Source organism: Ranitomeya imitator, chromosome 4 (assembly GCF_032444005.1).
Source record: "Ranitomeya imitator isolate aRanImi1 chromosome 4, aRanImi1.pri, whole genome shotgun sequence".
In the NCBI taxonomy this organism is placed as follows: domain Eukaryota; kingdom Metazoa; phylum Chordata; class Amphibia; order Anura; family Dendrobatidae; genus Ranitomeya; species Ranitomeya imitator.
The window spans coordinates 530,915,460-530,939,949 of NC_091285.1; the positions used below are offsets into that span (position 1 = coordinate 530,915,460).

At 41.5% G+C, this 24,490-nt stretch overlaps 1 protein-coding gene across 2 annotated transcripts in view; it reads left to right on the plus strand.

The window, feature by feature from the left end:
* The first annotated feature begins 9,737 nt into the window (after positions 1-9,737).
* Positions 9,738-24,490, plus strand: part of ANPEP (alanyl aminopeptidase, membrane) — a 277,202-nt gene continuing 262,449 nt past the window's right edge. Inside the window, exon 1 of one of the 2 annotated variants that reach the window (XM_069766191.1) lies at positions 9,738-10,040. The gene's annotated coding sequence lies outside the window, so the exon portion shown is untranslated. Of the gene's footprint in view, positions 10,072-24,490 lie in introns of both variants that reach the window. The other variant, XM_069766190.1, reaches the window with a different exon arrangement.

Genomic DNA, 24,490 nt, shown 5'->3' on the forward strand with positions numbered 1-24,490 from the left:
TTTTTTTTCATTATTATAAGGAAGCCCAGAGGTATATTATTTCTATAGCAGATTGTATATGTAAGCAGGCACAGGGGAGCATTATTACTATTAGCAAGTCCAGATGAAACATTATAACTGTGTAGGGGCACGCAGAGGGCACAATAGGAGGGTACTATTACTATAAAGAGCAAAGAAGAGCCATTCTTACTGTCTGAGTCATTGTTACTATCGTTCGTGTAGAGGTGGTGCAATGTGAGGAGGGTCCTGAAAAAGCAGTAAAGTAAAGATGTCTGTGTGTTACATTTTATGGGGATGAATTATGGGCTGAATGCAAAAAAAAGAAAACAAATGACAACAATCAGTGAGACCGTCACTAGTGGCTTAATAATGGATAGGTGTCTTATTGACACCTCTCCATTATTAACCAGGCTTAATGTCAACTTACAATAGCAAGGTGATATTAACCCCTTATTACTCCATATGCCAATGCCACAGAGCAGTGGGAAGAGAGAGGCTAAGTGCCGGAATAGGCGCATCTTACAGATGCGCCTTTTCTGGGGTGGCTGGGGGCAGATGTTTTTAGCCAGGGGGGGCAAAAACCATGGTCCTTCTCTAGGCTATTAATATCTGCCCTCAATCACTGGCTTTACTACTCTGGCGGAGAAAATTGCGTGGGAGCCCAGGCCAGTTTTTTCCATGAATTAACCCTTTAGTTCAACACCTAGAGCTCCCAAATTTTGCACACACACAACTACTAACATTATTAGTGAGGGATATATAAAAATATAACATAATACTGTATGTAAACCATGTCTCATATCCTCTCGGGTTCGGTAATGATTTAGCAAAAGCCGACAATTGAATTACCAGCTTTTTTGCTATCTAGCTCTGTATGAAATATATACAGTACAGACCAAAAGTTTGGACACACCTTCTCATTTAAAGATTTTTCCGTATTTTCATGACTATGAAAATTGTAAATTCACACTTAAGGCATCAAAACTATGAATTAACACGTGGAATTAAATACTTAACAAAATAGTGCGAAACAACTCAAAATATGTCTTATTTTCTAAGTTCTTCAAAGCAACCACCTTTTGCTTTGATGACTGCTTTGCACACTCTTGGCATTCTCTTGATGAGCTTCATGAGGTAGTCACCGGAAAATGGTTTTCACTTCACAGGTGTGCCCTGTCAGGTTTAATAAGTGGGATTTCTTGCCTTATAAATGGGGTTGGGACCATCAGTTGTGTTGAGCAGAAGTCTAGTGGATACACAGCTGATGCTCCTTCTGAATAGACTGTTAGAATTTGTATTATGGCAAGAAAAAAGCAGCTAAGTAAAGAAAAATTAGTGGCCATCATTACTTTAAGAAATGAAGGTCAGTCAGTCCAAAAAATTGGGAAAACTTTGAAAGTGTCCCCAAGTGCAGTTGCAAAAACCATCAAGCGCTACAAAGAACCTGGCTCACATGAGGACCGCCCCAGGAAAGGAAGACCAAGAGTCACCTCTGCTTCTGAGGATAAGTTTATCCGAGTCACCAGCCTCAGAAATCGCAGGTTAACAGCAGCTCAGATTAGAGACCAGGTCAATGCCACACAGAGTTCTAGCAGCAGAAACATCTCTACAACAACTGTTAAGAGAAGACTTTTTGCAGCAGGCCTTCATGGTAAAATAGCTGCTAGGAACCCACTGCTAAGGACAGGCAACAAGCCGAAGAGACTTGTTTGGGCTAAAGAACACAAGGAATGGACAATAGACCAGCGGAAATCTGTGCTTTGGTCTGATGAGTCCAAATTTGAGATCTTTGGTTCCAACCACCGTGTGTTTGTGCGACGCAGAAAAGGTGAACGGATGGACTCTACATGCCTGGTTCCCACCGTGAAGCATGGAGGAGGAGGTGAAATGATGTGGGGGTGCTTTGCTGGTGACACTGTTGGGGATTTATTCAAAATTGAAGGCATACTGAACCAGCATGGCTAACACAGCTTCTTGCAGCGGCATACTATTCCATCCAATTTGCGTTTAGTTGGACCATCATTTATTTTTCAACAGGACAATGACCCCAAACACACCTCCAGGTTGTGTAAGGGCTATTTGACCAAGAAGGAGAGTGATGGGGTGCTACGCCAGGTGACCTGGTCTCCACAGTAACCAGACCTGAACCCAATCGAGATGGTTTGGGGTGAGCTGGACCGCAGAGTAATGGCAAAAGGGCCAACAAGTGCTAAGCATCTCTGGGAACTCCTTCAAGATTGTTGGAAGACCATTTCCGGTGACTACCTCTTGAAGCTCATCAAGAGAATGCCAAGAGTGTGCAAAGCAGTCATCAAAGCAAAAGGTGGCTACTTTGAAGAACCTAGAATATAAGACATAATTTCAGTTGTTTCACACTTTTTTGTTAAGTATATAATTCCACATGTGTTAATTCATAGTTTTGATGCCTTCAGTGTGAATGTACAATTTTCATAGTCATGAAAATACAGAAAAATCTTTAAATGAGAAGGTGAGTCCAAACATTTGGTTTGTAATGTATATATATATATGTGTATCAATGACATATATATATACAGTGCCTACAAGTAGTATTCAACCCCCTGCAGATTTAGCAGGTTTAATAAGATGCAAATAAGTTAGAGCCTTCAAACTTCAAACAATAGCAGGATTTATTAACAGATGCATAAATCTTACAAACCAAAAAGTTTTGTTGCTCAGTTAAATTTTTATAAATTTTAAACATAAAAGTGTGGGTCAATTATTATTCAACCCCTAGGTTTAATATTTTGTGGAATAACCTTTGTTTGCAATTACAGCTAATAATCGTCTTTTATAAGACCTGATCAGGCCGGCACAGGTCTCTGGAGTTAACTTGGCCCACTCCTCCATACAGATCTTCTCCAAGTTATCTAGGTTCTTTGGGTGTCTCATGTGGACTTTAATCTTGAGCTCCTTCCACAAGTTTTCAATTGGGTTAAGGTCAGGAGACTGTCTAGGCCACTGCAACACCTTGATTTTTTGCCTCTTGAACCAGGCCTTGGTTTTCTTGGCTGTGTGCTTTGGGTCGTTGTCTTGTTGGAAGATGAAATGACGACCCATCTTAAGATCCTTGATGGAGGAGCGGAGGTTCTTGGCCAAAATCTCCAGGTAGGCAGTGCTATCCATCTTCCAATTCCAATGGATGCGGACCAGATGGCCAGGCCCCTTGGCTGAGAAACAGCCCCACAGCATGATGCTGCCACCACCATGCTTGACTGTAGGGATGGTATTCTTGGGGTCGTATGCAGTGCCATCCAGTCTCCAAACGTCACGTGTGTGGTTGGCACCAAAGATCTCAATCTTGGTCTCATCAGACCAGAGAACCTTGAACCAGTCAGTCTCAGAGTCCTCCAAGTGATCATGAGCAAACTGTAGTCGAGCCTTGACATGACGCTTTGTAAGTAAAGGTACCTTATGGGCTTGTCTGGAACGGAGACCATTGCGATGGAGTACGTTACTTATGGTATTGACTGAAACCAATGTCCCCACTGCCATGAGATCTTCCCGGAGCTCCTTCCTTGTTGTCCTTGGGTTAGCCTTGACTCTTCGGACAAGCCTGGCCTCGGCACGGGAGGAAACTTTCAAAGGCTGTCCAGGCCGTGGAAGGCTAACAGTAGTTCCATAAGCCTTCCACTTCCGGATGATGCTCCCAACAGTGGAGACAGGTAGGCCCAACTCTTTGGAAAGGGTTTTGTACCCCTTGCCAGCCTTGTGACCCTCCACGATCTTGTCTCTGATGGCCTTGGAATGCTCCTTTGTCTTCCCCATGTTGACCATGTATGAGTGCTGTTCACAAGTTTGGGGAGGGTCTTAAATAGTCAGAAAAGGCTGGAAAAAGAGATAATTAATCCAAACATGTGAAGCTCATTGTTCTTTGTGCCTGAACTACTTCTTAATACTTTAGGGGAACCAAACAGAATTCTGGTGGGTTGAGGGGTTGAATAATAAATGACCCTCTGAAAAGACTTTTCACAATTTAAAAAAAAAATAAACAAAGAAATAACATTCTTTTTTGCTGCAGTGCATTTCACACTTCCAGGCTGATCTAATGTCACAATGCCAAGTTAATTCTAAATGTGTAAACCTGCTAAATCTGCAGGGGGTTGAATACTACTTGTAGGCACTGTATATATATATATATATATATATATATATATATATACCTATACTATGTGTAGACATTTATTCTATCTATTCTATTCTAACCTGTCAGTGTGATTTTACTGTACACCGCTCTGAATTACCGGCTTTTCTATAGAACACCGATGCATATTTCTCGCAAGTCATACTGATGGTTCATGTGGTGTGTGGGTTTTTCCCATAGACTTGCATTGGCGTATTTTTGGAGGAATACGCTGACAAACGCAGCATGCTGTGATTTTCTCAGCCTGTAAAATACGGCCGAGAAATACACGGCTGATGGGAGCTGCCCCATAGAGAAACATTGGTCCGAGTGTAATGTGTTATTTTTGCGCCTCTCATACGTCTGTAAAACTCTCTAGTGTGATACCGACCTTGCAGTCACGGCCCAAAGTCAGCAACTGAGAATCCTGACAGTGCGCGCTGTGAGGACTGAACTTATGATTTGTTAGAATTTGTTATATTGCAATATTATAATTTCAGTATTGTTATTCAATCTTATATAGCGGTATCATTAGAATTATTAGAAGTATTGGTCCTATAGTGAATATTTATTTCCTCCAGGCAGGGTAATATTAGTAATACCGTAGATATCCCCATCAGAGGCTTGGAAATGGGGACAACATGGACCTATGTGTTTGGCATTCTGCTTTCTGCTTCATAATAGGATAAAGGAATACCCTGTAAAAAGTACATTGATCCCATGCCCGATACAAATGGGAACAGATAATATGGTCCTTTTAGTTTCTGCATTCCTTTTTAACTGGAAAAAGAGCAGTACGTTACACTTTTACTTCTGGAAAAAAATTACAGTTTGCAGCAGAACTTCTTTTAGCAAGTGTGATCCTGGCCATGCACAGCAAACATTTACATACAGCCTTATCTTATTCTCTGTGTCTCTTGTGAAATAAGTATATTTTGGACCAAAAAAGACTAGTTTGCACAGGACAGGAGTCCTAATATAAGGATAAGCTAATTGTCCTTCTATAGTTAGGAATGTGTCTGGTGTTGTCCAGGTTATGTGAGGTGAGGGACTTCAACTGCTCTTGTTAAGTCTGATATATGGGCTTAATAGTCGTTATCAAATTCTTTTTCAGAATGCCATATCTGTTCTAAAATTCTCGCAGTTGCATAACCAGCCGTACCACAGATAATCATCACCTATAGTAGTGTTACAGACACACAAATGCAGGTGAAAACCAAGCACAGTGAGCTCTGAATGCATTGGTTTTGCCATTAATATCACTGTTATACCTTCATAAGGTTAAGGTCACACCAGCGTATATTCTCTCATCTGAGAGAATCAGGACGATTATGCTAATCACACTCTGATCAGACTTTGATCACTACTTAGTGATAAGTAGTTTTATTTGGCCGGATAGTGTCTGTGTTTTAGATATTATTGCACAAACAACAATACATTTCCCAGTAATGTTACTCATACATGTAAGTACTACTGGACACAATAAAATCATCTTGTGACCAAATCGGATTGCTTATGTCTGCCGCATTTCAAATCCCGATAAAACATTATTTGTTCCATCTGTATTGAATTCTGAGGACTGACGGTCATGGCACAACACAGTCCAGTAACCGCAGCCCAGAGAAATCTGGGGGTGTATAATCTTTATTTAGATGTTTCTCCACAAAATTCCTTATAAATCAGAGAGAAAACAAATGTAAAATACGCCATTTAATGCCGGATTCCAGATTCTTCTTCTCAGACCTGGCGCACTGAATGGCGGCACATGGAGTGTCTATGGATCCATAATAGCGATTTCCCATACAAAGATCGCACACAGCGCTGTTACGTGAAGGAGCCCTACTAGTAGACTGACGGTATCTTAGAGGTGCCTGTTCTCTCAGAGATGACCAGAAGAATATAGACTGTATGTTGTATTTTGGATGAAAAGTAAAGGCAAATATTAATGATCTGCCCAATGACATCCATGCACCTTTATAAAGACTAGGGTCAGACGTAAATAATAATTGTCTGGCTTCATTCGTTCATTTATTCTTTCCTAACTACAATTCATTCATTTTCATCGGATATATGTGCAACTTAATTTTTTTTTGTCTTGGAATTACAGTGTTTGCATTGAATAATTCTTAGACAAGAAAAATAAATAATAATAATAATTCTTTTATACTAAAATCCCTGACCTCCTAGCCTGATTGACAGCCCCTCAGTGTCCCTCCTCCGGAGACCTCACAATGCTCAGTACAAGCTGCAGCTGTCAGGCTCAGTGAGTGGAGACTGAATAACACTTGGACTCGTGAAATATATCATTCTTTAACAAGACACACAAAATTATAATTTTAATTTTAGAATTACTTAGAATAAGAAACAAAACGCCATAGTATATTAGTCAACTGAAAGCTATTTTCAATATAATGTATCAAATATATTAATTTTCTTTATTCAAAGGGAACATGTCAGGAGATTTATGCTGCCCAAACTACTGTTAGGGCTGGCGGAATGCACCGAGTAAATATAGAGATGTTATTTGGTGCGTTCGCAGCCCGGGGTCCACCGTGCAGGAAAAGAACCTGCTGCTGGCAAACAGCGGCACAATATGGCGGTAGAAGCGAACTCTGTTGCTTCACAGAGTCGCTATAAGGAAAGGACTGTGTCCTGTTAAACTCCACAGGAATACACAGTAACTGCTGAGCAGATAGCAGCTTGTGGTCACGCAGTCCAGGAGGCAAACATACAATCTCCTCACCGGAGGAGCCGGTATTCTAGTGGCTTATTTCAGCCGGGGCCCTGTAACCAAACACACAATCTCCTCACCGGAAGTGCCGGTATTCTAGTGGCTTATTTCAGCCGGGTCCCTGAATACACACAAGCGTGACCACACTGGCGCAAAACTCATGTCATGCATTGATACTAGCGCATGGCCGTGCGGCCATGCGAGCCTTATATAGCTGCAGCAAGTAAAAGACCTTCCTAGAAGGACCAATGAGAGACTGCCATACCTGAGCATGTGACCCTAGATCTCCACTGAGAGATCTTACCCTGGGCATGCTCAGTGTGTGAAAAGCAGGAGTTAGTCCTAGCAGCTATAGGACCTTCCTACCATGTGACCCTCGATCTCCACTGAGAGATCTTACTCAGGGCATGCTCAGAATGAGAAAAGCAGGACTTAGTCACAGAAGCGTCTGCTCGCCGCTGCCCAGCACTGACTTCAATGGCAGAAGCAGGAAAGGCAGCAGTAACTCTTTGTACAGAGTGGGACTGAGCAAGACACTTGGACTGATGTCTCCGCTGAGCAGGCTCAACTGCGGCAGGAGAGGAATGGGAGACCGCAGCGGAGATGGCCCGAGATTCCCCCTGTGCAGAGGCGGGATCTCGACCCCTAACAACCACAGGCAGCAAAAAAACAGGGTCAGTTTTTTTCACAGCAAACAGGTTTTTTTTTTTAAAAACTTTGAAATAACATAGTTTAGGGGTTATCAATACCTATAATGCCCTATAATTAACCCCAAACCACTTTTCTAATTTTCTTTATCTCAAAATAGAAAAACTATGTTGTAAAATGATCCAGCTTCAGATATGTAGACTTCAGTAATTAAAGTCAAAGTTTATTGGTACGATAAAAACATTAACTTGCTGTTCTAGAACTGATTCCGTGCTTCACATGTATCCAGACCTAGGTGAGCTCGTGTTTCCATAGTATTTTAGAATACCCTACTCATGTCCCCTAAAGCCAATCCTTATATCTGATTTTCATCCTGTGACATTTTATTTGAGGGTAGTGTCAAAAGAGACATCATCAGGAGAATGGCCCAGCACTCACTTTCCCTTCTACCACAACACCTGGAACAGGACATCATCAGTGGACAGCACTGGGGTCCTATATCCCAGTTTAGTTGATTGCTGCCTTCTGATGACATCTGGAATCAGTAGCCTTGATAGAAACCGTGGGATAGATGACCCTATGGAAGGGGCGCTTATAGAAGATGGGTGAGCGACATTGTCCCCTGATGACAATTTGTGTCATGGTGGTGATAGAAAGGAGAAGCGAGCGCTCACCATCCTCCTGATGACTTCTCATGTGAGACTACCCTCAAATGAAATGTCACAGGAGGTAAAGTAAGAAAACACATATAGGGAATAGCAGGAGAAGGAAAGGAGTAGGGCATTTTTAAAATAAATCAAATTACAAAAGTGGTTAAGGGTTAAAAATAGATATTTACAAAAGGCATGTTAGATACTGGACAATCCCTGTAAATAGAGTCTATCAGCATAAAATGACTGTATAAAGCAAGCACAGGCGCTCGGTGCACCCTTGGTGTGGCCAAACAGCTAAGTGTACCTTCCCACCTACTTGATTTCCATCTGTCTCTGCCCCCTCTTCCTTGATTGACTGCTCTGGGTTTACAGGAGCCAAAGAATGGTAGAGATAGAAGGAAAACAAGTAGGGGAGAAAGTGCACTGAAATGTTTGTGTATGCCCAGGGTTCGCCGAGCCCTTGTGCTTGGATTGAGCAGTCATTTTTTTTCCTAATGGACTCCCTTTAAAACAAAGAAAAGGAGGCAGCTCACCACTGTATTTTACCTGCTCAACTTAGCATATACAGTGCATTGAAAACGTTTTTCACATTACACCCACAAACTTAAATGTATTTTATTGGGATTTTATGTCAAGCAGCAGCCGCAAAAGCAAACAAGATTTTAGGATGCATAAAAAGAGAGATAAAATCCTGCGATCCCAACGTATTATTACCCCTTTATAAATCATTGGAGAGGCCACATCTAGAATATGGAAACCAGTTTTGGGCTTCACATTTTAAAAAGGATATTAAGAAGTTAGAATCAGTTTAGATTATTACAAGGGATGGAGGCCTCTCATTTGATGATCTTGATTTGATTTGTTGGTCGGAAAAGTTGGGCTTGTTTAGCTTAGAAAAAAGACGCTTCAGAGGAGATCTTATTTACATGTATAAATATATGTGTGTCCAGTACAGAGGACGGCACATGACTTATTCCTTCCAAAGACCATACTGAGGACTAGGGGGCACTCATTACAGGTGGAAGAAAGACGATTCCAACAGCTAAACAGGAAAGGGTTCTTTACAGTTAGAGCAGTCACACTGTGGAATGCCAACCACAAGAGGTATTAATGGCAGACACTATAACAGCTTTTAAACGAGGGCTGGATGATTTCCTCAATACACAACATTGCTTTACAACTAATTTAGTGACATGAGTGGTGGAGAAAGGTTGAACTTGATGGACCTAGGTCTTATTTCAACCTATGTAACTATGTGATACATCAACACAAAGAAGCAAGTATTTGTGAAGTGTAAAGGAAATGATACATGGTTTTATAATTTTAAATATGTAAATTTGAAAATTGTGTACATGTTCTCATTTAGGAGGGGATCTATGATCATTAAGGCTTTTTTTGTGCTTGTGCTTAGTAAGATAGCTGTTAGGAGGACCGCAGTATTCTAAATAAGCATCCACCAGCCGCTCACTATTAATCAGCACATTTCATGCATTTTCCTCCCATTGGATTTTGTAGTCCGGGCTTTTGGACAATCAGGATGTGATGCACACAAGAGGTTAACTCCGAATATGTGCTGTTCAGGCAGTAGGTCAGGTTACTTGCATTTATGTTGGGAGAAATTCTGCCTACCCTGTTTCTAATTTTGAGAGAGTGAGAGGAAGAAGTAGAACTTATTTGGAGTGATAGAACAGTCATCCTCACTCTTTGTTGGGTGCCGGTGCCTGTGTGGGAGGACGACTGCCTGGTTGTCATATGTTTGGACAATCACAAATGTCACTCTGGTCCCATAAGAAGAACTTTTCACAGACAGAAGAGAACCTTTTCTGGACATTGCGACTTCTGACGGGACACAGTAAGAGTCGTCTAGGTATGTGAATATGTACAATGAATAGACAAAGGTGAGTGAGATCTCTTGTGGTTTTATTTTTCCACCCATGCCGAATACAATTGAGGATTCTTTTCAGGCACAGGAGTTGCCGCTCACTTGAATGTTATCTCTTCATTCCCAGAGCCTGTGACCCTGTGAAGCGCAGCGTACTACGCATTAATGATCTTTACACTCCGCAGCCTAAAACTAAATCCGGAGAGGTTCATAAAATGCTACAGCAAAGCATCTGAAAAAAGTAAAATATTGCACTTAGATCGCTATAGTCAGACGCCGTTCATAACATCCATGGGCAGCACGGTGGCTCAGTGGTTAGCACAGCAGCCTTGCAGCGCTGGAGTCCTGGGTTCTAATCCCACCTTGGACAACATCTGCAAAGAGTTTGTATGTTCTCTCCGTGTTTGCGTGGGTTTCCTCCGGGCACTCCGGTTTCCTCCCACATTCCAAAGACATACTGATAGGGAATCTAGATTGTGAGCCCCATCTGGGACAGTGATGATAATGTGTGCAAACTGTAAAGCGCTGCGGAATATGTTAGCGCTATATAAAAATAAAGATTATTATTTATTATTATTATGAACATCCGCTGTTTACTTTTTATAGCATCAACATGTTCCATCACACACTACACCAATGAGGCTTGAAGTGGATCTGTCACCAGATAGCACAATACTAACTGCATGCATTAAGTAGATCTAATTGACCCGATAAGACTGGTGTACTTACTTTGTAAATCCATGTCAAAATGACTGTATGATCGTGATTTTAGCATTTTATGAGTCCAATTAGATTGGAATTATCAAAACAGATTTTACAGCTATTCTGACATGGATTGTCATTGTAAGTACACCAGCCTAATCAGGTCTAAGGGATCTATTTAATAATGTATGCAGTTTGTATGGTAAAATCTGCTTTAAAGATTAAAATCTAAATACCCTCTACTCAAATAAACTACATCAAAGTACACCCCAAGTGGTTAGCGCTGCAGCCTTGCAGCGCTGGGGTCCTGGGTTCTAATCCCACCCAGGACACCATCTGCAAAGAGTTTGTATGTTCTCTCCGTGTTTGCGTGGGTTTCCTCCGGGTTCTCCGGTTTCCTCCCACATTCCAAAGACATACTGATAGGGAATTTAAATTGTGAGCCCCATCGGGGGCGCTGCGGAATATGTTAGCGCTATATGAAAAAAAAAAAATAAATAAAAAAATAAGTCTATGATCATACACTGTGTGAAAAGAGTACACTTTGATGACTGTGTTATTAGAGACAAGGAATGTTTTCCCAGTGGTACACATACCACACATTGAAAAATAGGTTCTACACTGAATGTATTATCTGATTTAAATCATTATTCACAGTCGGTAAGGATACTTCCTTCCATCCTGCCTCCCTCGCTCCTACCCTCCCTCCCTCCTTCACTCTCAATCTTCCTTATTTCCTTCCTTCCCTCTTTCCCTACCTCTTTTTATCCCTACTTCCCTTTCTCCCTTCCTTCCCTCCCTCTTTCCCACTTTCCCTCTGTCCCCTTTTTGTCCCTCCCTTCCTTCCTGCACTTCTTTTCCCTTCCTTCCATCTGTCCTTCCACCCTTCCTGCCCTCCTTCCTCCCTTCCTTTCTTTCTTTCCTTTCTTCCTTCCTTTTTTTCTTCCTTCCCTTCCTTCCTTCCTTCCTCCGTCCCTTCCTTCCTTCCTTCCTTCCTTCCTTCCTTCCTTCCTTCCTCCCTCCCTTCCTTCCTTCCTTCCTTCCTCCCTTCCTTCCTTCCTCCCTTCCTTCCTTCCTTCCTTCCCTTCCTTCCTTCCTTCCTTCCTTCCTCCCTTCCTTCCTTCCTCCCTTCCTTCCTTCCTTTCTTCCTTCCTCCTGTGTCCTCTATTTGAAAGCAGCAGTTATCACGCATGTGCAGTTCTGCTCCATTCATTGTATAGAGGGCAGAGGGAGATAGTCCTTTGAGGTTCTGCATAAGACCACCAAACTCCATACCACCCACCCCAGGTTGTACGATTGCTCCATTGCAGTTTTCATTGAGTGCATCTTTTAACCCTTGTTTGTAAACATTGCAGCACCTATGGAGATCACATATTTTCCCCGTTTCTCACTAAATCATGAATACGGAGCAAACTTAGAATGGTCCGTACACTCTGGGACCCTATAGCAGCTGCATGGTCTGCCTTCCCAGTATGTACATCCTTGATATATATCATTTGCGTTAGGTTACTTTTCACAAATTCGTTACCCTAGCTGCACTGTATGAAGTTTTGTGAAAATTAACTTTCAGTTAAAATTTAACATGATACATCAGACAAAACAGAATGAAGAAATCTTAAGACCCAGCATAAGATATTTATGTGACATAATTTGGGATGATTTGGGCTAATGTATCCCTGACTGTATTCAGTGATTGTATTTTAGTACTTCATAGCATGAAATGTTTGAAATAGATATATATATAATATTATACAGTATACGTGCCTCAGGAAAGCTAGATACACGAGTGTTTCAGCCTGTACCAATCAACAGGACCAACACATTTGGCAATTTAGAAATTTAACAGAAGGGTCTTCCTGTCTTTTGGTGTTTATAGCCACTTTATGGTCCTTTTTATTAGGATTCCAAGAAGTCTCAGGATGGAAAACTCAAATAGAAGATACAAAGCATTTGTAATGCTTAATAGATCTGTCAGGTGTCTTGTGTTAATCTATCTGATCTCAGCTGTATAGGACACAGGAGGAAACTGTAAGGCTACTTTCACACATCAGGTTTTTGCCGTCAGACACAATTTGGCGAGTTTTGAAAAAAACGGATCCATTTTTTTTTTCCGCTGGATCCGTTTTTTTTCATAGAGTTGTATTAGTGCCGTATTGCACCTGATGGCCACATGTTTAATCCGTTTTTTGCCGAATCCGTCAAAAATTATTTTTCTGACGGGCGGAGATAACGTACAGAGGAATGTTTTTTCTGTCCGGCGAAAAAACGCACAGCGACAGATCCAGCGATTTATGTAAAAAGTTGTTACAATGCTGCCAGGTGTCATAGACAAAGGGATTCACAGCTTTCTTGTATGCTTTATATGCAAGCTGAGCAATCGTTCACACCGCATGCAATAAGGTCGTTTTGGAGAATTGACAGATCTTCCATAACTTACCTTCTCCCAAAAATAACATGCATCTGTCCCTCATTTCTGTCCCCGTGATTCTGCATTTCAGTGGAAGAAAATTTCTACTAATCTAGTTACTATCTGAGTATACAGGTGCTTCTCACAAAATTAGAATATCATCAAAAATTTAATTTATTTCAGTTCTTCAGTACAAAAAGTGAAACTTATATATTATGTAGAGTCATTACAAACAGAGTGATCTATTTCAAGTGTTTATTTCTGTTAATGTTGATGATTATGGCTTACAGCCAATGAAAACCCAAAAGTCGTTATCTCAGTAAATTAGAATACTTTATAACACCAGCTTGAAAAATGATTTTAAAATCCGAAATGTTGGTCTACTGAAATGTATGTTCAGTAAATGCACTCAATACTTGGTTGGGGCTCCTTTTGCATCAATCACTGCATCAATGCGGCGTGGCATGGAGGCGATCAGCCTGTGGCACTGCTGAGGTGTTATGGAAGCCCAGAATGCTTTGATAGCAGCATTCAGCTCGTCTGTATTGTGGGGTCTGGTGTCTCTCATCTTCCTCTTGACAATATCCCATAGATCCTCTATGGCAGGTTTGCTGGCCAATCAAGAACAGTGATACTGTTGTTTTTAAACCAGGTATTGGTACTTTTGGCAGTGTGGACAGGTGCCAAGTCCTGCTGGAGAATTAAATTTCCATCTCCAAAAAGCTTGTAGGCAGAGGGAAGCATGAAGTGCTCTAAAATTTCCTGGTAGTCGGCTGTGCTGACTTTGGTCTTGATACAACACAGTGGACCGACACCAGCAAATGACATGGCTCCCGAAACCATCACTGATGGTGGAAACTTCACACTAAACTCCAAGCAGCTTGGATTGTGGCCTCTCCAGTCCTCCTCCAGACTCTGGGACCTTGATTTCCAAAAGAAATGCAAAATTTACTTTCATCTAAAAGCAACACCTCGTATCACTGAGCAACTTTTTCTCCTTGGCCCAGGTAAGATGCTTCTGGCATTGTCTATTGGTCATGAGTGGCTTGACACAAGGAATGCGACACTTGTAGCCCATGTCCTGGATACGTCTGTGTGTAATGGCTCTTGAGGCAATGACTCCAGCAGCAGTCCACTCCTTGTGAATGTCCCCCAAATTTTTAGAATGGCCTTTTTTTAACAATCCTTTCAAGGCTGCAGTTATCCCGGTTTCTTGTGCACCTTTTTCTACCACACCTTTTCCTTCCACTCAACTTTCCATTAATATGCTTGGATACAGCACTCTGAACAGCCAACTTCTTCAGCAATGACCTTTTGTGGCTTACCCTCCGTGCGGAGTGTTTCAATGACTGCCTTCTGGACATCTATCAAGTCAGCAGTCTTCTCCTTGATTGTGGAGCCTACTGAAACAGACTAAGGGTACCGTCACACAGTGGTATTTTGATCGCTACGACGGCACGATTCGTGACGTTCCAGCGATATAGTTACGATCTCGCAGTGTCTGACACGCTCCTACGATCAGGGACCCCGCTGAGAATCGTATGTCGTAGCAGATCGTTTGAAACTTTCTTTCGTCGTCTAGTGTCCCGCTGTGGCGGCATGATCGCATGGTGTAACAAAGGTGTGCACGATATTGTATACGATGTGCGCATAGTAACCAACGGCTTCTACATCGCACATACGTCATGAAATTATCGCTCCAGCGTCGTACATTGCAAAGTGTGACAGCAGTCTACGACGCTGGAGCGATATTGTTACGATGCTGGAGCGTCACGGATCGTGCCGTCGTAGCAATCAAAATGCCACTGTGACGGTACCCTAAGGGACCTTTTTAAACGCTTAGGAAGCCTTTGCAGGTGTTTTTTGTTAATTATTCTCATTTACTGAGATAATGAATTTTGGATTTTCATTGGCTGTAAGCCATAATCATCAACATAAGCTTGAAATAGATCACGCTCTTTTGTAATGACTCTATATATGAGTTTCACTTTTTGTGTTGAAGAACTGAAATAAATTAACTTTTGATGATATTCTAATTTTGTGAGAAGCACCTGTATATCGTGATCCCAGTAGTGGAATTTCTGGTGGACATTTTAGAAAAAGTTATAGAAATCAAATAATTTGTCCCATTACTTTCTAATAAATCAATGGATCTACTGTATTTCTCTCCTCTCTGTCTCAAGGGAACTTGAAAATCACAATAAAGAATACATTTTCGATAATTAATCAGGACAAGGTCATAGGACATTCCGCAGATTACTTTAGTAACCATTTTCAAAATAAAAATGTGTCATATTTACAATGAACTGGATGAAAAATATCCAACCATTTTGTGGCTACAGCTTTTATGCTGACCTATGCATCTTCATAGTTATAGCCTACAAATTGACCCTGTGTGTGGTCTGACACTGAAGTCATGTGTTTCAATATTCTCTGTGCCCCCTCATCGAGCTGACACACACTTGAGCATACAGATACAGGAGCATCTTTTGTACATTTATCATTAAAATAGTTAATAGATCACATGAGTGATCTTAATATAAGGCTCAATAAGAATGAGCTCGGCTCTACTGCTGGCGCATCAGGTTCAACGTGACTGATACAACCAAGCAGGTCACAATAGACAAAACTGATGCTACATTTTCACCATTACAAATGCTTTGCATCAGAGAACCTGCAGCTCTCCAACCCATCAACTGATGCACTGGACCAGGTGGGAATGATCTCACTGAAAATAACCTGATCAGTTCTTTATCAGTTGCCATAAGGCGTTTTATTTAAAGGGAAATTGTCATCTGAGTCATGCTGCACAGACTACGACATCAGATCTGGGCTGTATGGTTGCAGTCAGATACAATATATTTTACTCTGAAATGCTCTGGTCACCGGTCTGGTTCTCCCCAGCGCTCGTGCCGGTGATTGACAGGTCTCTCCCTCATGTGTACATAGTGAGGAACCTGTCACTCACCTGCAGCAGCGCTGGGAATAGACGGCTGGTGGAGAAGCTAGTCTCATCTCTGGCCATTGTCCCATAAAATATATTTTCTCTGATCGTACAGTCAGGATCTGATTCATGCTTTCTGTGGTTTGGGCATCGTGAATCAGAAGATGGATTTCCTTTAAACACTGAAATTAAACTGTGTTTAAAGTGAACTGAAACCATGATGAAAGGGGCATAAGAGATAGAGAATAGGTAACTCCTGAATGGTTGATCATATGGTAAGCAATCGTTATGCCGATGGAACACCTTTCGAATAATTATAACATGAAAATAAATTATAAGTGCATATGACTTTGCTATAGATGATAACAGCGGGTCGGCTAAAACCAGTTTGGGTTGTTAACTTTCATCTGATGAATGTTCATTATGGTTTAATATGGTCAATTATCACTATGTTTAGTGTGGTGTTTATGGAGAACACCGGGCACATTTCATGATAGCGATTGCTACAACAGAGTATAAAATACCTACTGATGTTAACAGCATAAACACGATTTATCTGGAGAACATGGCACCACATGGATCCCATAATTCACCTTCTGTGTTCTGCGGAGCACCAATAATTCAATAAAGATAAAACACACCTGGCACCGAGGATCATTTCCCACAAGCAAATCCTGATAACCTCCCTTCAGTAATCTCTATGGCCTTACGCTGTCATAATGACATTAAAAATATTCCGCAATGTCAAGTATCTTTATCATTTATACTAAGGACACTTCACTTTAAACTCAGAGAGTTTTTTAAAGAAACAATGTCGTAATTATGGGTAAACCAAATATATGGTGCATTCGCAGATTTCTTGCAGGAATATCCGTATGTGAAAATCAGTTATACTAAAGTCTCATTCAGATTTGTGATTTTTTTTTTATGTACATGAAACAAAATGGTATTTTGGATGAGATTTTCAGCAGTGTTGGGTTCTTAGTGTCAGTATTTACCTTCAGAGTTCATCAGTGACCATTTTCATCACACAGACTGCACGGTAAAGTTATCCATGTGCTGGCTGTGATTTTCATGTACCCAAAAGCTTGTAGCCAGGGGTGTAACTACAACAGGGGTTGCACTCGCACCCGGGCCCTGGAGCCTAGGGGGCCATAAAAGTCCCTTTGGCCTATAGAAAAAGACTATTGCTATTAAAGATTTAAAATATTTGGGAGCCCTGTTGGAGCTTTCACGTCGGTGCCCATGAGTTTCAAGTTACACCACTGCTTGTAGGGGTGAGCTTAGTCCATAATCTTCCATGATCTTCTTGGGGGGCATGTAATCCACAAAAAATGCCGACATGTGAACAGGACCAAAAATCGACGCCTGAATGAGGCCTTCACATGTGGCAGCCGCAGCCTTTGTGTGAACATAGTAACAGGAGTTTTTTCTGCATTAAAATGAATTGAGGAGTTGAGCTGCAGTACCCGAGAATGGCCAATAGGCCGGGATCACACACAGCGAGATACGGCCGAGTCTCACTGGTTAAAACCAAGCTCTGGCACCGGAACATATATACATGTTCAGTTGTATTGGCATTTTTAGGGATAAATATTGCTCAAAATAAAATAATGGTTTAAATATTTGAGAAAACCAAATTTGGGATTGTTGTGATCAATTCCTATGACTCAGATTTAAATGTACCCATACCCTGGAATACGGTCTATTTGTTCTATTGCTCATGAAGTTTTTCACCACATTTTTGTGATTATCTGAATTTTTCAAGAATATACATAGAATTTTGCTCGTTCTAGTTTGGATGGTGGATCCGGTGTCTGTCCAGTGTCTCGCTATAAATGGGGAATAATTGAGCCTTTATTCAGATTTTTGTGCTAAAGATCTAAATTGAATAAAACTAGTGTAGGTGTAAGAGTTATCTACATTTTCAAAATCATATCTATACAATGTTTTGTTTTTTTTCCTCATAAAGGTTGAATTTTTGGGCATACAAACCAGATTTGCATTAGAGTTATGAGATCTTGGTTGCATCGCCAATAGCTAAGGGAATACGCTTTGTTAATTTTCTGTAAGATGTCCAGTGTTTTGCACCATGTAGAGCTTAGTTTGTAATTAAAGGGAACCTGTCATGTGAAAAGACACTACTAACCTACAGATATGGGGTTTATCTGAAGGTTAATAGAGTTCTGAACCTGCCGAGGCCTTGGAACTGACTGACAGAAGGATCTGCACTAGGGTCGGATGTCCTGTGTAATGGCTGTGTCTGTCCGTGAAGGAACATGGTCTGATCATACCACATCTCCTGAGCAAGGGAGGAGAAAATAAACTATATATTACAGCGGGGATTGCAACTGATTCTTTCTTTGAAGTAAAACATTGTTTGAAAAGCAGGCAGGTAAATGTTTTATCTCACAGGAAGAATCAGCTGTGATCCATGCTGTAATGTCTGTATACTCTTTCGCTTCCTCCCCTGTCTAGGAGCTGTGGTATATTTATAAGATTATCTCAGCACAGGAACATTTTATTTAAAACACATCCAATTGTGGAAATTATTACTATTCCTAGATCTATTGATTAAAATTAACTTTTGATCGTGGGAAAACCGCTTTAAGGACAGAAATGTCCAGCAAGGATGGGAACTTTTTAAAAATAATATTATCAAAGCTCCTCTTCCACCTAAACCACCACCTCAACCTCCTCCTCCACTTGGACCTCTGCCCCCTGGTTCAAGATTATAATTTTTGCTTTTTTTAATTCTGTTATTTTAAAGGGAACCTGTCACCGCGGTTTTTCAGTACGAGATAAAGATACTGTTAAATAGGGCCTGAGCTGTGCGTTACTATAGTGCATTTTGTGTACCCTGATTCCACCCCTAAGCTGCCGAAATAACTTACCAAAGTCGCCGTTTTCGCCTGTCAATCAGGCTGGTCAGGTCAGATGGGCGTGGCGACATCGCTGTATCTTCCCCCAGATCTTGCATGTATTTCCGTTGGTGGCGTAGTGGTTTGCGGATGCCCATCTTCTGAATCCACTGGGCAGGAGAAGAAAAAACGCGCGATCGGCGCTATTTCCCTGGTGATCTGTGGGGGCGGCCATCTTCCTGAGGCCGCGCGTGCGCATATGGAGTCCTCTGCTGCCTGGGGCTTCAGGAAAATGGCCACGGGATGCCGCACGTGCGCAGATGGAGATCGCGGCGGCCATTTTCCTAAAGTTGAGATGCGAACTCGGCTTCAGGAAAATGGCCGCCGCGATCTCCATCTGCGCACGCGCGGTATCCCGCGGCCATTTTTTTACACTGCATATTGGGTACGAGTTATTGTGGGCTGGATTATAGATTTAATATTTCTCAGAGTTCTGGCCAAGATTGTTCTATTTTTTTATTTAAGAAGAAAATTGTGTCAGAACTAAAGCCCCACCTCTGTCCAACATGCCACACACCTTTTCAGTGAGGGCACACCTATTGTTGGACATATTATAAAGGGTGTCCTAAACATATCAAAAATATGGGGCAAGTCACGAAAGATAGTATTTTGGCACAAAGTACTCTAGAATTCTGGCACATTTAATTTAACCGCTTCCGGACCGCCCATAGATTTTGTAATTCCGCAACGTTGGCTCCTACTCTCTAGTGATGTTCTAAAACATCATTACATAATAGCACAGCGATCAGGTTATTTCAGGAGTGGGGATCTGTATAGATCCCTATATAGAAGGCAGAGACTGTTTATTACTGTCACTGCCTTTTCCATCACTATATACACGTACTAAACAGGTGTTGCGCATGCAGTAATAGGATGCGCTAATGGCACTTCCTCCGCCATGTGCAGCGGTCATGTGATTATTGTGTATCAGGCCAGAGCAGGAGCTGCTGGGTAAAACATAAATAATATAAAAATGATATTGTCAATCCAAATCACTGTTACTAGCCAAGTCCCTGTAAAAAGGGGTCATATACTGTATATAAAAATAATTGTTAAAGGATGGGGAACATATTTTTAAATGTATTTTAGTAGACCTTTGTGGTCTTAAAAAAAATAAGTAAAAAATTTGAAAAATGGATATTTATTTCCCTTGTTCTCCCATTGATATCACCTCTATACCAGCAAAAAAAGAATCTGACAGATATATAGAAATGAGGCCCCATATATCATGAAAAAAGACACATAAATTGCTTGAATATCAAAATGAATTTTTTTTTTTTACAGCTCTTTGATCCGCATGTAAGAAAAAAACAAATGTGCTTGGTCAGGAATTGTAACACGATTGGACTAATTGATGTTCAGAGTCATTTATCATATTTATATGGTACTAGCTGAAGAGCCCGGCGTTGCCTGGGCATAGTAAATATCTGTGGTTAGTTATAGCACGTCACTTCTCTTATTTTCCCATCACGCCTCTCATTTTCCCAATCACATCTTTAATTTTCCCCCTCACATCTCTCATTTTCTCCCTCACACCTCTCATTTTCTCCCTCACTCCTCTCATTCCCGCCTAACACTTGTCATTTCGACCTCACATCTGTCATTTTCCGATCACTACACTATTTTCCCTCACTCCTCTCATTTTGCACTCACACCTTTTCATTTTCACCTCACACCTCTCATTTTCACCTCAGTATATACATGTTTGTCATCTCCCTTATATATAGTATACACCTGTATGTCATCTTCTGTATATAGTATATACCTGTATGTCATCTCCCCTGTATATAGTATATACCTGCTGTGTGTCATCTCCCCTGTATATAGTATATACCTGTATGTCATCTCCTCCTATATATAGTATATACCTGTATGTCATCTCCTCCTATATATAGTATATACCTGTATGTCATCTCCTCCTATATATAGTATATACCTGAATGGCATCTCCTTCTATATATAGTATATACCTGTATGTCATCTCCTCCTGTATATAGTATATACCTGTGTGTCATCTCCCCTGTATATAGTATATATCTGTGTGTCATCTCCTCCTGTATATAGTATATACCTGTATGTCATCTTCTATATATAGCATATACCTGTATGTCATCTCCTCCTGTATATAGTATATACCTGTAGGTAATCTGCTCCTGTATATAGTATATACCTGTGTGTCATCTCCTCCTGTATATAGTATATACCTGTATGTCATCTCCTCCTGTATATAGTATGTACCTGTATGTCATCTCCTCCTTTATATAGTATATACCTGTGTGTCATCTCTCCTGTATATAGTATATATCTGTGTGTCATCTCCCCTGTATATAGTATATACCTGTGTGATCTCCTGTATTAGACCTCGTTAACACGTTATTTGCTCAGTATTTTTACCTCAGTATTTGTAAGATAAATTGGCAGCCTGATAAATCCCCAGCCAACAGGAAGCCCTCCCCCTGGCAGTATATATTAGCTCACACATACACATAATAGACAGGTCATGTGACTGACAGCTGCCGTATTTCCTATATGGTACATTTGTTGCTCTTGTAGTTTGTCTGCTTATTAATCAGATTTTTATTTTTGAAGGCTAATACCAGACTTGTGTGTGTTTTAGGGCGAGTTTCGTTTGTCAAGTTGTGTGTGTTGAGTTGTGTGTGGCGACATGCATGTAGCGACTTTTGTGAGATGAGTTTTGTGTGGCAACATGCGTGTAGCAACTTTTTGTGTGTCGAGTTGCATGTGACAGGTTAGTGTAGCAAGTTGTGTGCAGCAAGTTTTGCGCATGGCGAGTTTTGCGCGTGGTGAGTTTTATGTCTGGTGCCTTTTGAGTATGTGCAAGTTTTGTGTGAGGCAACTTTTGCATGTGTTGCAAATTTTGTGCATGTGGCAATTTTTCCGCATGTGCAAGTTTTGCGTGTGGCGAGTTTTCCATGAGGTGAGTTTTGCACTTGTGCTGAGTTTTGCGTGAGCCTAGTTTTTGCATGTGGCGAGTTTTGCGCGTGGTGAGTTTTGAGCGGCGACTTTTGTGTTTCGACTTTTATGTGGCGAGGTTGGTGTATGTGTGGTGAAATGTGTGCTGAGGGTGGTATATGTGTTCAAGCACGTGGTAGTGTGTGGTGCATTTTGTGTGTGTTCATATCCCCATGTGTGGTGAGTATCTCATGTCGGGGCCCCACCTTAGCAACTGTACGGTATATACTCTTTGGCGCCATCGCTCTCATTCTTTAAGTCCCCCTTGTTCACATCTGGCAGCTGTCAATTTGCCTCCAACACTTTTCCTTTCCTTTCACTTTTTCCCATTATGTAGAGAGGGGCAAAATTGTTTGGTGAATTGGAACGCGCGGGGATAAAATTTCACCTCACAACATAGCCTATGACGTTCTCGGGGTCCAGATGTGTGACTGTGCAAAATTTTGTGGCTGTAGCTGCGACGGTGCAGATACCAATCCCGGACATACACACATACATACACACATACACACATTTAGCTTTATATATTAGATAAAGATTGTTCTCATCTATTTATACCCAAAAAGTATAAAAATGTTATATCTTCCATACTCTTGCACAATATTGTGGTCGCTATTTCCTAAATGCCCAACCACCTGCAGATTTGTTATTCTGTCAGGTCTATTAGATAGTATTAGGTCTAAAAGTGCTGCTCCTCTGGTTGGATTCTGCACCAATTGTGAAAGATAATTTTTCTTGGTTATTAGCAGAAACCTGTTGCCTTTATGCGTTTCACAGGTTTCTGTTTCCCAGTTAATATCCGGGTAGTTAAAGTCCCCCATAACCAGGACCTCATTATGGGTTGCAGCTTCATCTATCTGCTTTAGAAGTAGACTTTCCATGCTTTCTGTTATATTTGGGGGTTTGTAACAGACCCCAATGAGAATTTTGTTACCATTTTTCCCTCCATGAATTTCAACCCATATGGACTCGACATCCTCATTCCCTTCGCTAATATCCTCCCTTAAAGTGGACTTTAGACAAGACTTTACATAGAGACAAACCCCTCCTCCTCTCCGATTTTTACGATCCTTTCTAAACAGACTGTAACCCTGTAAGTTAACTGCCCAGTCATAGCTTTCATCTAACCATGTCTCGGTTATTCCCACTATGTCAAAGTTACCTGTAGATATTTCTGCTTCTAGTTCTTCCATCTTGTTTGTCAGGCTTCTGGCGTTTGCGAGCATGCAGTTTAGAGGATTTTGTTTTGTTCCAATCTCCTCACTGTGGATTGTTTTAGAAATGTTCTTACCTCCCTTCTGAGTATGTTTTCCTGGGTCGTCTTTGTTCGAGTCTAATGTTTTTCTTCCCGTCCCCTCTTCTTCTAGTTTAACGCCCTCCTGATGAGTGTAGCGAGTCTTCTGGCGAATGTGTGTTTCCCAGGTTTGTTGAGGTGTAGTCCGTCTCTGGCGAGGAGTCCATCATACCAGTAATTCACACCGTGGTCCAGGAATCCAAATCCTTGTTGTCTGCACCATCGTCTTAGCCAGTTGTTTGCATCAAGGATCCTGTTCCATCTCCTGGTGCCATGCCCGTCTACTGGAAGGATAGAAGAAAAAACTACCTGTGCATCCAGTTCCTTTACTTTCTTCCCCAACTCTTCAAAGTCCTTGCAGATTGTCGGTAGGTCCTTCCTTGCCGTGTCATTGGTGCCAACATGTATCAGAAGAAATGGGTGGACGTCCTTGGAGCTGAAGAGCTTTGGTATCCTATCGGTCACATCCTTGATCATCGCACCTGGAAGGCAGCATACTTCTCTTGCAGTTATGTCCGGTCTGCAGATGGCTGCTTCGGTGCCTCTCAGTAGTGAGTCTCCCACCACCACCACTCTTCGTTGCTTCTTGGCTGTACTTTTTGCTGTCACTTGTTGCTGTGTGCCCTTTTCTTTTTTGCTTGCTGGTATTGCTTCATTCTTAGGTGTGCCATCTTCATCCTCTACAAAGATTTGATATTGGTTCTTCAGTTGTGTGGTTGGTGATTTCTCCATGGTCTTCTTGCTTCTTTTGGTCACATGCTTCCACTCATCTGCTTTTGGAGGTTCTCTGACACTTTTTGCACCTTCTGTGACCAGTAGAGATGCTTCTGTTCTGTCTAGAAAGTCTTCATTCTCTTTGATGAGTTTCAAAGTTGCTATTCTTTCTTCCAGACCCCGCACCTTTTCTTCTAAAAGGGCCACTAGTCTACACTTCTGACAGGTGAAATTGGATTCTTCTTCTGGTCGATCTGTGAACATGTAGCACATGCTGCAGCTCACCATGTAGGTTGTCACATCTGCCATGTTGCTCCTAGATCCTGCTGACTTGCTGTGTGTTTTCCTTCTTGTGTAATCTACTCAGCCAAGCTCTCTTGCAATAATGTCCTACAGGCAAAAATTTGCGCGCCGTAAGGCGCGCGGTTTGGTGATGCTTTCGAAGCAGCTGGTCCCGGCTGTACCCAACGATCTTCTAGC